Raw genomic sequence first — 15494 nt, forward strand, 5'->3', positions numbered from 1 at the left:
GCACAGCTGCAAACAAGGGGGAAAATATGGACACACTTGTCTCCCGTGCCCCAGTGAGATGGAAAACGCTGGCAGGGGGACGCCAGACACACAGAGCAATCGGAACTGTGGAAACACGACTGCTCCCAAACAAACTCTGTGCGATGCAGGCCCAGGGAACACCCACGGAGCTCTCAAACTGGGTACCAGAGAAGGCAAGGCTGCTCACTTGTGAGCACAGTGACAATAGGAAGCGGAAAACCCAGCAGGACTGAGCTGGCGCTTCTCAGCTGGCACCAGAATAACGCTACTTGAAGAGAACAGCATGAAGTCTGGTGGAGCCACAAATAAAAGCTGTATTTTAGCAAATGCTGGGGACAAGACATAGTCTTTATTTCCTAGAGAAACTGTTTACAAGGGTGTGAATGGTGTGGATATCAACGCGGTCTCCTGCGAGCTGACCAGAAGTAGTAGATGCTGCATCTGGGCCTCCAGCAAGCTGTTCTTGAAAACACTGACATTCTTGGGAGGGCAAAACCGAGGGCTAAGAATTTACATGGAGGCTCAGCTGTGTGAGGGCATTTCAAGAAGTTACTGATTTCCTGAGTCCTAGAGCAGAGCTTCTTGAACTTTAACGTCCACAATGCAGTCCCCTGCAAATTGTGCTAAAATGCGGGTTCTGATTTGGTAAGTCTCAGGTGAAGCCTGAGATCCTGGGTTTCTAACCAGCTCCCCAGTGGTGGTGATGCACAGATCCCATTTTCAGTTACAATAGAGATCATTAGGCCAACACAGTGAGAACCAGAAGGGCAGGTTTGGAATTAATTAGAGTACATACTCAGGCTGTGGTAGGACAAGATAATGGATTTCAATTAGCATTTGAATATGCCTATTGCAATTTGAAATAGAAAAGACCTACGCTTACTTTTCGAAGATGTGTTATTTGTTCCCATTGAGCACAGAGGTTGCAACGGCAGCAGGATTTAGTAACATACCAGTATCTCCGAGTCAGAAGAGACCTTGGAGATGGACCAGAAGGGAAGCCTCTTGACTCCCCATTTAGCGCTGCATCCACGGCGTCCAGAGGATCCGGGCTGGATCCTCACACCAAACTTCCTCTCACAATGGTGTGTTAGTTTCCTGTGGCTGCTGCCATAATTTGTCACACACTTAGGGGTTTGAACAACAGCAATTTACACTCTTACAGTTCTGGAGGCCAGAGTTCCAGAACCTGTCTTCCTGGGTGGAACACACGGTGTCCAGAGGCCCTGGGGGAAAACCTGTTCCTTGCCTGTCTCTTGTGGCCGCAGGTATCCCTTGGTATGAGGCTGCATCATTCCACTCTTTGAGATCAGAAACTGGCATCTTTCTTTGCTCTGCCTTCCTACTGCCTTCTCCTCTGAGTGTTTCTGTGTGAAATCTCTGTCTGTCTTTCTCCTAGACAGACATTTGCCATCGCATTTAGGGCCCACCTGTGATCTATCTCCTCACCTCCAGACTCTTAATCAAATCTGCAAAGGCCCTCTTTCAAAACATAGTGGCATTTACCGGACCCAGGGATTAGGACCAGATAGATTTGGAGACTTGTATTCAGCCTGTCACACAGCGCCAACTACTGCCCAGTGCAAGAGGTGTGCTCAGAGATGTTCACCAGCATGGTGGGTTAGGAATAAGACACACACTTCAGGACAATTGTCAGCTGAAGGGTGGAGACAGCCATTCCTGCAGCACTGGGTATCAGTGCAGATCACAGGAAGCCTTGCTCCAAACAAGGCATTTCTAGATGATGTCATCTGCCCTGGGATTTGGGTTGCGGGGCGGTGTATCTGCACAGCTTGTCTCTTGGATCTTGGCTAGTAAGTGCTGCCCTATCTTTCAAACCAAAGGCTTTTCCTATAGGACATGAAAACCCATTTTTGGCCATTTAAAAAAATCTTGTAAAATGTTTATTTTGAAGTAACTATAGAACCCTGACTGGTGTAACTCAGTGGATTGAGTGCAGGCTGTGAACCAAAGGGTTGCTGGTTTGATTCCCAGTCAGGGCACATGTGGGTTGCAGGCCGAGTCCATAGTAGGGGCCACATAAGAGGCAACCACACGCTGATATTTCTCTCCTTCTCTTTCTCCTTCCATTCCCCTCATATATATATAATAATTATAGATACACAGGAAGTTGCGAAGAAATGTACAACAAGGCCTCTTGCATCTATCACCCAGCCTCCCCCAATGTTAAGACCTTGCGTCAATATAGTGCAATATCAAAACCAGGAAGCTACCCTGGCTCATGTGGCTCAGTGAATTGAGGGCCAGCCTTGAACCAAAGGGTCTCCGGTTTGATTCCCAGTCAGGGCACATGCCTGGGTTGTGGGCCAGGTCCCCAGTAGGGGACCCGAAAGAGGCAACCACACATTGATATTTCTCTCCTTTCCTTCCCCTCTGTCCAAAAATAAATAAATAAAGTATTTTAAAATAACCATGAAGTTAACATTGATATAATTCCCAGCACTTATTTAGAAGACTCATTTGTAACTGGTTAGAAAATAGCAAAGGAATTTCTACTTTTTGTATTTATTTAAAAAATAAACACCCTGGCTGGTGTAGCTCAGTGGATTGAGTGCGGGCCTGTGAAGCAAAGGGTTGCCGGTTCAATTCCCAGTCAGGGCACATGCCTGGGTTGCAGGCCAGGTCCCCAGTAGGGGGCATGTGAGAAGCAACCCCACATTGATGTTTCTCTCCCACTTTCTCCTTCCCTTCCCCTCTCTCTAAAAATAAAGAAATAAAATATATTAAAAAAACGGGCCAGATGACATTCAGAGGCTAGTTCTGTCCTCACAGATAAAACGCCAGCTGTAGTTTGGAGGGATAAAAATGCTCTCGCCAGGAGATGGCACCTGAAATGTACTGCAGGAAACTCTGAAACCAGGACACTGGAGCAGTCACTTGTCACTCCAGCCTCCCAGTGTGTCATTTGCTACAAGATAGCTAGTAATGAAATAAACTTAGACGTGAATCCAACATAACATTCCACTTAGAGTATGTAGTTGTTTACATGTGTGGTTAGAGCATTTTATGTGACAGGGTTTTGATTTCCGTATCGGAGCTTCATGAACTGTAATGAATTGTAAAGTATTTTTAGGGCAGGTTGTTATTTTCTGCGAAAGGGCTATCACACTTCGAATGTTAAGGGCGGTGCCGTTTTCTCTCCTTCACATTTCCACCTCTGATGCTGTCAGCCTGAGGCTAGGAGGCAGTGTTCAGGAAAAAGGTCAAAATGAGGCAGCTGAGTAGCTGAAGGTTCTGGTTTCAGTACACTCTCCACACGGGGTCAAAAACTGGGGTGGGGAGGACTTTTGGGGGTCCAAGATGATGGCAGCTGATGAAATTCGAGCTTCTCCAAATACCCTGTAATTACGCCAATCAACAAGAAAAGCAAATAAGAGTACACAAATCCAGTGCCTTCAGCGCAACAAAGTCTGCTATGGATAGAAAAATAAATAGTGCTTCCATAGAAACGTTCCCCCTCCCCCAGCTGGGTTAGAGAGGGGTGGGGCATGAGGGTTCCACTGTGCGAAAGAAAAAAAAAAGGAGATGAAGCTCAAGTCATTGCTAGAAAAAGAAAGACCACAGGAAGTACGACAGCAGCGAAAAAGTCTTGGTGGATCTGCACACTGGCCACAGGGAAAGGGGTGAGGGCTGAACGGGGGCCTTGGAAGGCAGCCCTGGAAGGCAAGGACTCTGGGAGAGGTGCCCTTTGAAAACTGGATGGAGGTGAGGAAATAAGCCTGGGGAGGGGTTTAAATCCTGTGAGGCAATTCCTCCCCCAGTGCCCACAGCCACCAGTCGGGGTCGGGGGGCACACGAAGAGGGGAGCTCTGGAACATGTCACACACCTCAGAGAAGTGTCATGTGGACGCATGCTGGAAGCTGAGGTAAAAGGAAAATTTAGCAAAACTGCTCCTGTGTTTATTTACAATGTTGATAGTTTGATCATCCTGGACTTTATGTTTATTTTGATTTTTAAAAATATGATACTGCAATAGTATCTGGATTTCTGAATCATTCTGCACCCCTCCGTCACTGGTTCCGGGGTCTCGGAAGCAGGGCGAGGGAGCTGTCGCTGGGTGTTGCTCTGGGGCCATGCAGACTGTCAGGCTCCCGGCTCCCTGCAAATGCTGGTGAAGCAGCTCTGGCCACCCCCAGCACCCTCTGCAAAATACCTGTAGGTGCTGATTGTTGGATGGGGGGGTCCACCAAAGGGTTGGAGAGAGGTTCCCCCAAACAGTAAAAAGGTATCGATGGAGATCTGGGGCAGCTCCCACATTATTTGCTACAGAAGCTGTTTTCCAATACTGATCTTTCAAAAGCTCTTCAGCTCAATTGCAGCCCCAGCCTCGCTGTCATCATCCGCCCAAGTGCTCTTGGCTCAGTGACCTGTTATTCTGGTGATAGCGGTAAGCGTGGGGTGTCAACACATTCACACACAGGGCCCCCTGGCCTGGAAGCAAAGGCGGCTGTTCATGACGTCTGATCGGGGTACAGCTGACAGAGGTGACCCTTGGAGAACCTAGCCCTTGTCTGTTCTTCTACAGACTTCCTCAGAATCATCGACCTAAATGAGTTACAGATTCTACTTTCTGTTCTATCTTTATATAGGGGCTCTGGAGGGTCAAGAGGATGAATCAGCACAAATAGGGGGCCATTATTGGAAAACACATTCAAAGTAAATAATAGACTGGAAGCAGATAAAAGGCATAATGTTTGCATTTGGAAATTGTCATGCATTTCCTATACAAACTCTCCGTAGCTCTTCTCTGTAGGACGGGAGACTATGTATCAGGGAAGATAACCCAGTCATTTCCTTATCCTACAAACAACCGCAGAATTTGAGGAGAAACATATTCAGATTTTTTTCAAAGTAAATGGTGTATTAGTGAAATGACATACATACAGAAATGTGCAAAAATTGCAAGTGTAAAATTCAATACAGTTTCACAAAATTAACATTCCCATATGACCGGCATCTGATTAAAGAAACTATCACCAAAAACCACTCTGGCCCCCTCCCAGTGAGCAATTACGCTAGATAATCACTCTCCTGACATCTAATCCCAGTGATTGGTTAGCCTGGCTTTGCATTTGATCTAAATGAGACTGTGCAACACGTACTCTGTTATGGCTGCCTTCTTTTGCTCGAATGTGTTTGTCAGATTTGTTCATGTTATTTGAACAATAATTTGTTTGTTGTCATTGCTGTAGAATATTCCCTGTAACTGTTTTACAGTAGAGGGGCATTTGGGTTGTTTCCCATTAGGGGCTGTCATGAATATGGCTGCTATGAACATTCTTGTATGTGTACATTCTTGCATTTGTGAGCACGTTTGAGAACATACAAAGACACCTGCTGGGTTATACAGAGGAATTAAACTGCTCTCTTTCACCGCGTTTCTTGAGGTTTATGTGATTATGAGCACAGTTGGGTATGTACAATTCGATACAAGGTTATTTGAAAAAGGCAAGGTCCCTCTTCCCATAGCAAGACTGTATGGACCTCATTTAATTCAAATTCTGTTTTCAGGAGAGCATTGTCTAACATGGTAACTTCTGCTAGTCTAACTAGAGCATTTCTATTATAGTAGCATCTATTTTGTCAAGAAACTTCAGTTATTATTTCTCCTATACATAGACAAATTGCAAAACCATTTTCAAAACTGAGGGTGGCAACATAGTAATAGCATCTAAGCCATTTCTAACAGGCATATAAATGATCCCCAAATCTCATCTGTCACACCAGCATTAGGTAAGATACTAAAAATTGTGCTTACCTAGTCGGAACTCTGTACTCATCATATATTAAATCCATTGCAAGTTCTGACATGTCACACATCTTTTAACAGTAGTTGTTAAAAATTTTACCTGATTCTAAGACTCTCCTGCAAAATTTCCTAAAAATAGATCCCTAGTCCAACTTGATCAGATGCTATGAGGAGAAACCTAGGAATGACTGTATTTCAAAACTGATATTTACAATCAGCTCTGATTTGGAAACAGTGCAAACAGTATCACAAATAATTGCATATTTGGTGTGCTTATTTAAATTACAATTTTGGAGCCATGTCTTCTAAGGTGTCCTTTAACAAAAGAACGAGTTGGACATCCAATAAATTGTGTGTGAGTGTGTGTGTGTGTGTGTGTGTGTGCGCGTGTGTGTAACAGGGTACTAATTCCTTCATTCCATTCAGTTCTTTCATATCACTGGTCATCTGGGTAAGGTTTCCATTCATTTAACAGGTATTTATTGAGTGCCTACAAAGAACAGTATTTTAAAATAAGTTTCATGTAACGTGACTCCTGCCCCCCCCCAAATTCTAGATACGACACTCAAGCACGTAACCAACTCAGAAAGCAAGATGATATTGTGTAAATGAAGTGCTATAGAGGTGTTCAGAAGCGGGGAGTGATTCCTGACCACCTTCTGCCTTTTCGGTTTCCATTCCACCCCTGCTTCGCACACAGTATGGCAACAATCTCCTGAGTTCACTGGGATCCATGTTCGCCATTACTGTTTATGAAAAATATAAATCTAAATAATGAGCTTAATATTTTATACAGATCGAATTAGGAAATAGGAATAAGAATAAGGGCATTCAGGGCTGGCTTGTCAGTTTGCCACTTAGTCTGAAGCTTCTTCGAGATAAGAAAGTGGTCTATTGGCCGTTGCTTTTTCTCCAACTCCTAGAAGAGTAGTCGCTGATCCACAAATATTTTCTAAATGATGGGTGAAAAAGTGTAGTGGAACTTAGCTATATTATTGGTAACAAAAGTCAACTTATATGACCCTAAGCATCGATCTACTCTTTGACCTTGTAATTCTGCCTTTGAAGAAAGAATCTAAAAGAAGAAAACCATCATTTAGAGTGTAGACAATGTGTGGTTATACAGATGTTGGTACTCATTAAAAAGCAGTATAACATCAGAGTTTAACATGTGGATGGACTCGTGCTCTGGAGTCAGAAAGAACTTAGATGAAGTCTCGCCCTCCCTCTTGCTAACTGAGTGAATAAGGTCTCGGTTTCCTAATCTGTAACATGGAGTTGACGTAATAGTTTTTACTCTCATAAGAGTGTTGAGAGGATTGTATGAAGTAATGTGGGAAAAGCTCATTTATAGAGCCTGGCACGAGGTACAGGTTTAGTAAATAGGAGCAGCCCATCGTGAGGCCAATCTGGTGAGTCAAATAAAGCCAAGCCTTGTCCAGCTACTTTCCTGCCCTTTGTCAGAGCAGCGGCGGAGGAACAGCCTAAGTCAATGGGGACCAGCAGTGTCTGTGGTGGCCTCCTGAGTGGAGCCATGGTCCCCTGCACAGCCACACGTGGCAGCTATGACTGCAACACAATTATGACCATCGTCATAATTGTTCTTGTTATTCTATTCTTTCAAAAAGTATTTTTAGAAAAAGAAAATATCCTAAGTATCTCAAAAAATCTGGTTCATCTAAATAGTCCAAAAATGTGATTAGTCAGTTGATCTGCTTATTTTAGCCTAAGATATAACAAATAATGTTTTTATTGGGAGAAATTTAACATGGAAATATTTATAATATAGTGTTACATATACAAGTAGAGTTCCAGATTGCATTTTAACTAAAGTCATATATATATGACTTTAAGTCATACACACACATACACACACACACACACGCTTTGAAAAATAGTTATTGAAGTGATACCATGGAATCATAATTTCTAGTTTTAGAACTGTACACTAATTCTTGTTGTCATGCTTATGTAATAAGCATTTAAATGCTTATGCCCATTAGCTATGAAAGAACTTTTAGAGAAACTTTATTAAAAAATAGGAAAATGTAGAGAAAGACCTCAGAATAAAAACTGGGGAAACATGTGGTTATGGTGGTGGTAAAATGGAAATTTCAGAGGAGTGGAAATGGATGTACAGAATAATGGGGTATTGCTCTCAAAAATCCTTTTTTGAAGTGTTTAAGAAATTATGTGATATAGAATCTTCCCATTGAGTTTTCTTATACTCTACACTGATGCTTCATCAACCACCAACACTTTATAAAAGTTCCAGGAAGGCCAAGTGGTTCTATGTACTATGTGTGGGATTTGGGGGACAGAAATAACCCGTTTTCAGAAGAGCCAATGCTTCTTTGCCCAATTAGGATGGTTTCTTCTCTGCAGTTTGAGCTGCTGTATTTTCCATCTCAGCCCACTTTCTTCTAGGGACAGACGAAGACAGGTCTCTTCTGTCATTTCCCCAAGCAAGCCGGAGTTAGCACGTGATAGTACAATGTTTCAATTCTATCTCGTTTGCCCCCTCTGACACCATGTAATAGCATTCCCTGCATTTCAAAACAACTCGGTTTGCTTTACTGATGTTTCAAAGTCAGCTTGTACCGTATAATGTTCTCCATCATTCGATTAATTAATCCTGCTCAATCTGTTGAGCAGGATTAATTTGATCAGCCAGGAGTAAACTCAGTTGTGTTTCTAAATTAGAAAACTCATTTCCATCCCAATAATGGAAGGCTCCAGGGACCCTGCTCGAAAAGAAGAAACACTGGGTCAAACAATTTTGGCTTCGAGGTGCTGCGGCCGTGAGAGCCAAACTGCACTGAGCCCCAACTCTTGGCTTGAGCTGTGCCTAAAATTTGTCATCTGAATCGAATTATTCAGGTGGAAGAAACGTGGTCATATGAAAGTGGCTGGTCCTGTTCATATCAATGATGGAATGAAGTTACGTCGTTTGTGGCTGATCAAAGTCCCTCGAGGACTGGTGTACACATTATATCCACGAGGACTCCCCCAACCCTGGCACAAAATGGTTGGCACCTGATCCCCGTTTTAATGGTGAGAAAAATGAAACTCTGGGAGTCAATTGCCTTTTCCAGGGTCATGGCACTAATAAGTGTTAGAAACTAGACTAAAGGCCAGGTTTCCTGATTTGGAGCCTGTGTTACTGAGGTCAGATGCTAAGCAATTGGGAGTTTAGAGACATAAATAAACTAAATTTTGGCCCCTGTGCTTGAGGTCAGGAACTATGACCTAGATTTGCCTTCTTTTCCTTGAGGCTTCCCACCTCCCCCCCTCCAGCCCCTCTTTCTCTAGAATGTAAATCAATCTCCTGCTAACTTTGCTGAGTCAACAGCTAGGCTAAAACAGTATCACTGGGAGGAGTGTACTTTCTTCATTCATCTTAGTGGGAAGTAAATTTTGAGACTTAATTACCAGAAACTGTCTGTTTGCCCTTGCGGTAGGTAGCCTAGCAGAGCTGTGGAACACCATTAGTCAGTGTAATTGCATCCCATGCTGTGTGGACGGGGAATCTTCTGCCTGAGGGAGAGAGTTTAGGACCGAAGTTTAGGTGTTTATCGTTGCTCTCTGGATATGGGGAGCTTTTCTTTTGATTCTTTTTTACATTCAGGAGTTAACCCCAACTTCCTACTCTTTAGACTATAAGAATATATGTTTTCCAGACATGCACATCTTTCTAAGTTGTTCTCCTGCCTGTCTCTTCCGAGCCTATTATGGAAACTGTGTGTGTGGGGTGTGTGTGTGTGTGTGTGTGTGTGTGTGTGTCACATGCCTGAAAAATCTTAAATTTAAACTTGGACATTTTTCTCCAAACAAGGTTATACAGATAATTTTATGGTAAAGTTGAAAATGTGGTTTTAGAGTCAGACTTTCTAAATCTAAATCAGAGCCTGCTTTCTAATTCTGGCTCCGCCTCTTAGTGCTGTGGAACTTCAGACAACTCAGCCAATCCTTCCATCACCCAGCGTCTTCATCTGTGTAACGGGGAACATGATAAGACCCTTATGAAGTCACTGAGGGTGCAATGAGAATACACCTTTTAAGCACTAGAAACAACAAATGTTGGCTATTATTATTTGTGCATTACAGTAAAAGTGGTCATTTGTAAAGTGCAAGCATGTAAAATATACTATCATCTTTATAAACCTGACAGGGCATTTTTCCAAATATTTTGATGCATTAAAAAGCCTTAAAAATGGAAATATTCCTTCTCTCTCATTAGAGAGTTTTTTCTTTGTAATTCACTCATGGATCATGTCTTGGTGTTTGGGATGAATGTGTAGATATTTCAGTTTAAAATCAAATAACAACAATCCCATTTACGATGGCTTCAAAAAAAATAAAATACCTAGGAATAAATTTAACCAGGAATATAAAAAACCTGTAAATGTAAAAGATAAAATAGCTATAGTACATTGCATTCCATTATACAATGAAATACTACTCAGCCATAAAAAGGGGAAATTTTACCCTTTGCAACAGCATGGATGGACCTGGAAAACATTATGCTGAGTAAAATAAGCCAGTCCGAGAAAGGCAAGTATTATATGATTCCACTCCCATGTGAAATCTAATTAATGAAGAAACCGAACTAACAAACAAAATAGAGACAGACTCACAGATAGACTCTGACATGTCTGAGTGGTTGGGATATGGAAGGATCGAACGAGAGAGAACAAAAAGAGAAAGCACTCATGGGCATGGACAGCAGTGTGGTGGTGTGGTGATTGCTGGAGGGGGAAAGGTGGTTAGAGAGGTAGAGAGTATGGAAAACGTACAATAAAAATAAAATGTATTACTGGTAAAAAAAAAGCAAAAACCCCCACAAACCCCAGAAACTTCTCATTACATAATGAATATTTATGACTTCAGACATAATAAAACCGATTACTTTAAAATATAAAAATTTAAATAACATTCACAACATTGATTTCATCATAAAAGTTTTAGTGATTTTTAGTCCTGAAATTTATTCTCATGATTACTTTAAGTCCCACTCTCTGCCAATGCAGTTTTGTGGAGCCACTGGTTTCCAAACTGGAAAAACCACTCCTAAGGGCAGGTTCTGGGCCTTAGGAAATGATGGTTTTCTCCCCAATTCCGCTCACAGAGATCCTGTACCTTCTCTGAATGCTACCCGATCTCCCATAATCTTACTGTCACTCTTTTGACACTTCCATATTTCATCGTATCTTTAGGCTGATGAGTATGTTTCTCTCCCCTTCCCTAGGTTTTTTTAAAGGAAGAACTGTTTTGCAGTCCCTGGGTCAACTTAGGCCTCCGAACGTCGCTGACTCCTGAGCTATTAGTGTTGTCTCTATTTCACCTACATGGCTCCAGGCGCAAGGCACAGATACCCCTATGATTCCCCCCAGAGATCCCTTTACATGGGGCATTTTGTGAGTTTCAGGAAAATTTACATGTGGTTTGGAGAGGGCTGATGGAGAGTCACAGTGCAGGGAGCAGTATGCCTCCCACCTCCGCTCTCTGGCTGGCTGGCCTCCACTCTACCTTCACTAAAGTGCCCATGCAGAGTTCTAGGTTCTTCTCTCTCCAGTATTTTGAGTCTTCTCCACCCTCCTTCATAGTCTGTAGGGACAACCAATCCCCAACAAATAATTTGGGTAAAAAATCTTTTTCTCTAACTTCTTCTTGGTTTGGTTTTCCCAGCAAGTGCTGCTCCTGCAGTGTGTCTGCAACAGGCACCCCTTAGTGTTTGTTCCCTGGTGAGGCTTGATTATGGTAGAAGCCGTTTGGTAACTGGGGGCAGACAGTTGGGGGTTTCTCAAAAAGTCTGGAATGGGGCTGTTGGGGTATGGAATCGTACCCACTCTCCCATAGATTGAATGCTTATGCCCCCTCACTCCCACCCCAATTTATGTGCTGAAAGCCTAGCCCTCAACAAGATAGTGTTATGAGGTGAAGTCTCTGAGAGGGGATTAGGTCATCACGGGGATTCGTGTGAGAATGAAAGAGACCCCAGAGAGCTTTCTAGCTCCTCCCACCTGGGAGGTGACAGTGATCAGGTAGCCATGTGGGTACCTTGATTTTGGACTTTCCAGCCTCCAGGGCTGTGAAAATAATTTCTGTTTACAATGACCCAATCCATAGCATTGTATTTTAGCCGGCTGCATGTGCTAAAATACCTCTCTAGCAGGATTATACAAGAAAAGAATCTGTTGTTACAAATGGTGAAAACATTTTAAAGACCAGTCTGTTCTCAAACTGGCCAATTTAACCAGTAACATCAAAAGTGATAATCATTGAAAAGTGAATTACTCTAATCTCAAGCCCATGAAATGCTAGGAAGATTTTGCGTCTCTTAACTATCACACCTTGACTCATAGGAAAGTCATGGGTTTTAAACTAATGCTAAACTTTTGCTCCTATCCCAGCAATATGACTGTGGGGCCTCAGGGATAAACAAAAAAGGGAGGGAGTATTTCCTCTGTGTGGCATCTCTATCTTTGTCCCTTGTGACCTGGCAAAGTGTTGAAGGTTCCCAGAATCTGGAGGGCAAAGGCAGCCTATGTTCTTTTTAAGAACAGCTGGTCAGAGATCCGTATTAGCTGGTTTCTAGAGGAGAAAACCCTTAAGCAGAAGCTAGAACTCTACAAAACAGACCTAGAGAGGAGATGTTGACTCTTTATGACTCAAGAGTTTCAGGAGGTGAAATGTTCTACAGACAAGTGCACTTGAGCTGCAGAGGAGGCTCAGCTCTGGGCATGAACTCAGCCTCAGTGCACTGTGAGCGGGACTAAGAGTAGAATTATAGGCCTCCAGGTTACCACTCCAGCAAGTTTTTATAATTTGACACAAAAACTACCTCATGGATGTTTGAGGGTAGAATAGACCAGTGTCACTCAAAGTGTGGGCCGCAAGATAGTTTAGATGGCCCACAGCTCAACTTTTAATTTGTACACATTTGTGTTTACTGAGATAGGTTAGTAAATGATTAGCACATCGAACTCATGACTTCACACAGAGGTAGAAATCCAACTCTGCAGATAGCAAGAACTATGGGTGGTGTGTGCAAGCATGTTTGCACAACTGTTTCAAGATTTTTGATCACTGAGTTTTCCACCCAAATTATCTGTGATACACATAGTACGGGTGATGTGGACTGCTAGTGTGGATTTGCGTAAACTGAATCTCCACTTTCACCATCATGCATTTTTTAGAAATACAAGAAAAGAGAGGGATTGGACAATTTAAGTATCCTGGTGACTGTATGTGAATAACCAAATTTAGGACACTAGGTTAGACAACCACTTGGTGGAGATATTGCAGAAGAGATTCAAGCACTAAATGGGATACTACGGGCTTTGAGGTTCTTTTCCTGCTGGCGAGTGTGTATCTCTCATGGGACCTGGTGAAAGGGACTCCAGAAGAGAGGAGTAACACAGAGGTTGCCAAAGGATGCAGGGCCTCCTTCATGATCTCATAACGGTGGGTGTTGGCCCTTAGCAAGCAAGGACTGATTTCTCTAGAAAGTTTGCACAGTGTTGACGACTCGCACAGTGAACAGTTGTGTCATGGCCCAGACAACTCTGGATTGTCTTGCTGGGCACTCATGTAGGTGAAAAATCTCTTGATAATTATCTGAACCTCAAATTTAGCCCTGGTGTATAAACAGCACTTGTTCATGTTTTTCAGCATTCCAAGGATGTGAATGCTGTGTAATTCATAGGACTGCTGTTTGTAGGGTAAAAATCCATTTTGTTTCATTATAAATTACATTTATTTCTATCAAAACTAGACCAGGTTGTTAACTTTTTAAACATTATGTATTTATTTGGGTTATATTTTCTATGAATTTTGTATCTGGTTCTGTTTGTAACTTTTCTGAGCTTATTACTTCCTGCACACAATTCCTTTGTTATTACTAGGTCTTTCATCAGCGTCATCCAAAGATCAGTCCGCGGGATCAGATGAGGGGGTTGTATTCAGTACTTGTACCATAGAAACTCTAAATACTGGGGTTTCCAGAAAAGTGTTAGTTACAAGCTTTACAAAAATCCCCAAACAGCTTTTGATTTCTACACTATTTCAATCCCAAGAGATCTTATCTAGCTTATTGGTGAGTTAAAGAAATATTGATATCCTACAAAAAATTAATAAAACTATTCTTTTTAGCTTAGTTGTCCACAGACTTTTCAGTGTATATTGAATTACTTGGGCCACTCAGAGAAAATGCAGATTCATGGGTCTCATCATCCTGAACTGGCATTGTAAGAAGCATTTTCACCTTTCTGAAGGAGGTGGTTCCTAAGCCACAAGTTGGAGGACGCTCCCTGGGTTTATATGATTCCCACTGGATGTGAAGGGAGAAGCAGATCAGACCTTGATAACTCACCTGTGAAAATACTCTCAGAGTCGCCACAACTTAATCCACTCTGCTGTTCCTATGGGTAGAATCAACCAATTTTTTTTAAAGCCAATTATTTAAATGGTTCCTCTGGCTAAGAGTTTCAAAAATATATGTATCAAGGTAGAGATGTAAATACCTTAGAATGAGGAAAAATAGTTGTATCTACACGATAGATTTCATTTGGTCACCCAAGTCCATGCCCATCACATACATCTTAGTTTATAAAACTGGTTAAGGGCACAACAAAATGACCCTTAGAAAAGCTCTTTCTGAACCTTCCTCTTCCAAGGAAACTCAGTTAATTTCAGGATACTGAATCTGAGACTTAGGTTGCGTGACGGATGCACCAATGCATTTCCACTGCCTTTTGTGAGAAACTCCATTTACCTAAATAGTTTAGAAAATCAAACTTTAGAAAGACTTAAAGTTAATTAGCTGTAGTTCGTACAAATACTGGTTGGTAAGTACATTAGATTAGTCATGGATCTTCAGAGAAACAGAACCTTTCTCTCTCAATCAATCTCTCTGAGAGGGAGTGGGGTGAGGGAGAGAGAGAGAGGGAGATTTCAAGGAATTGGTTTATGTAATTTTAGGAGCTGCCAAGTCTGAAATCTACACAGCAGGTTGGCAGGCAGGCTCGCAATTCTAGTACACGTGACGCATGCAGTCCTGACTCCAAAGGCCGAATTCCTTTTACTTAGTGGACCTCAGTCCTTTCTCTGAAGGTTGTCAGCTGATTGGATAAGGCCCACCCACATTATGGAAGGTAATCTGCTTTACTCAAAGTGTACTGATTTAAATGTCATCACATCTTAAAAATACCTTCCCAGAAACATCTAGACTCATGCTTGATGACAAGAGTGGGCACCATGGTCTAGCCAAGTTAACACATAAGATTAACCATCACAGCAGATAATGAAGAACCCAAATGGATCATGATAAAAACTTTGAACTTGAACTATTGGTCTCATCTTTGAAAGCTATGCCACAGCATTACCTAATGTAATTGTTCCCCCTGCTCTACACCATGCTACTATTGGAAAACACCTGTTTTAGAGAATTCTTGGTTATTCTCTATACTCTGCATGAATTACCATATTTTGCTATGTATAATACACACTTTTTTGCCCAAATTTTTGAGGGAAAGATAACAATGCATGTTGTACATGGGGAGTACTGATTCTGTATCTACATAAATGTTTTAGATTTTTAAATTTATGCTTATGCACTAAAAGCCTAACTCTGGAAAGCAATAACAATATCTGTATGCAAGATAATACCCTTTATAATACAAAAAATGAATATCTAAATAT

The sequence above is a fragment of the Sturnira hondurensis genome, unplaced genomic scaffold, assembly GCF_014824575.4.
Source record: "Sturnira hondurensis isolate 20B ecotype Veracruz unplaced genomic scaffold, ASM1482457v3 Scaffold0019006, whole genome shotgun sequence".
NCBI lineage: Eukaryota > Metazoa > Chordata > Mammalia > Chiroptera > Phyllostomidae > Sturnira > Sturnira hondurensis.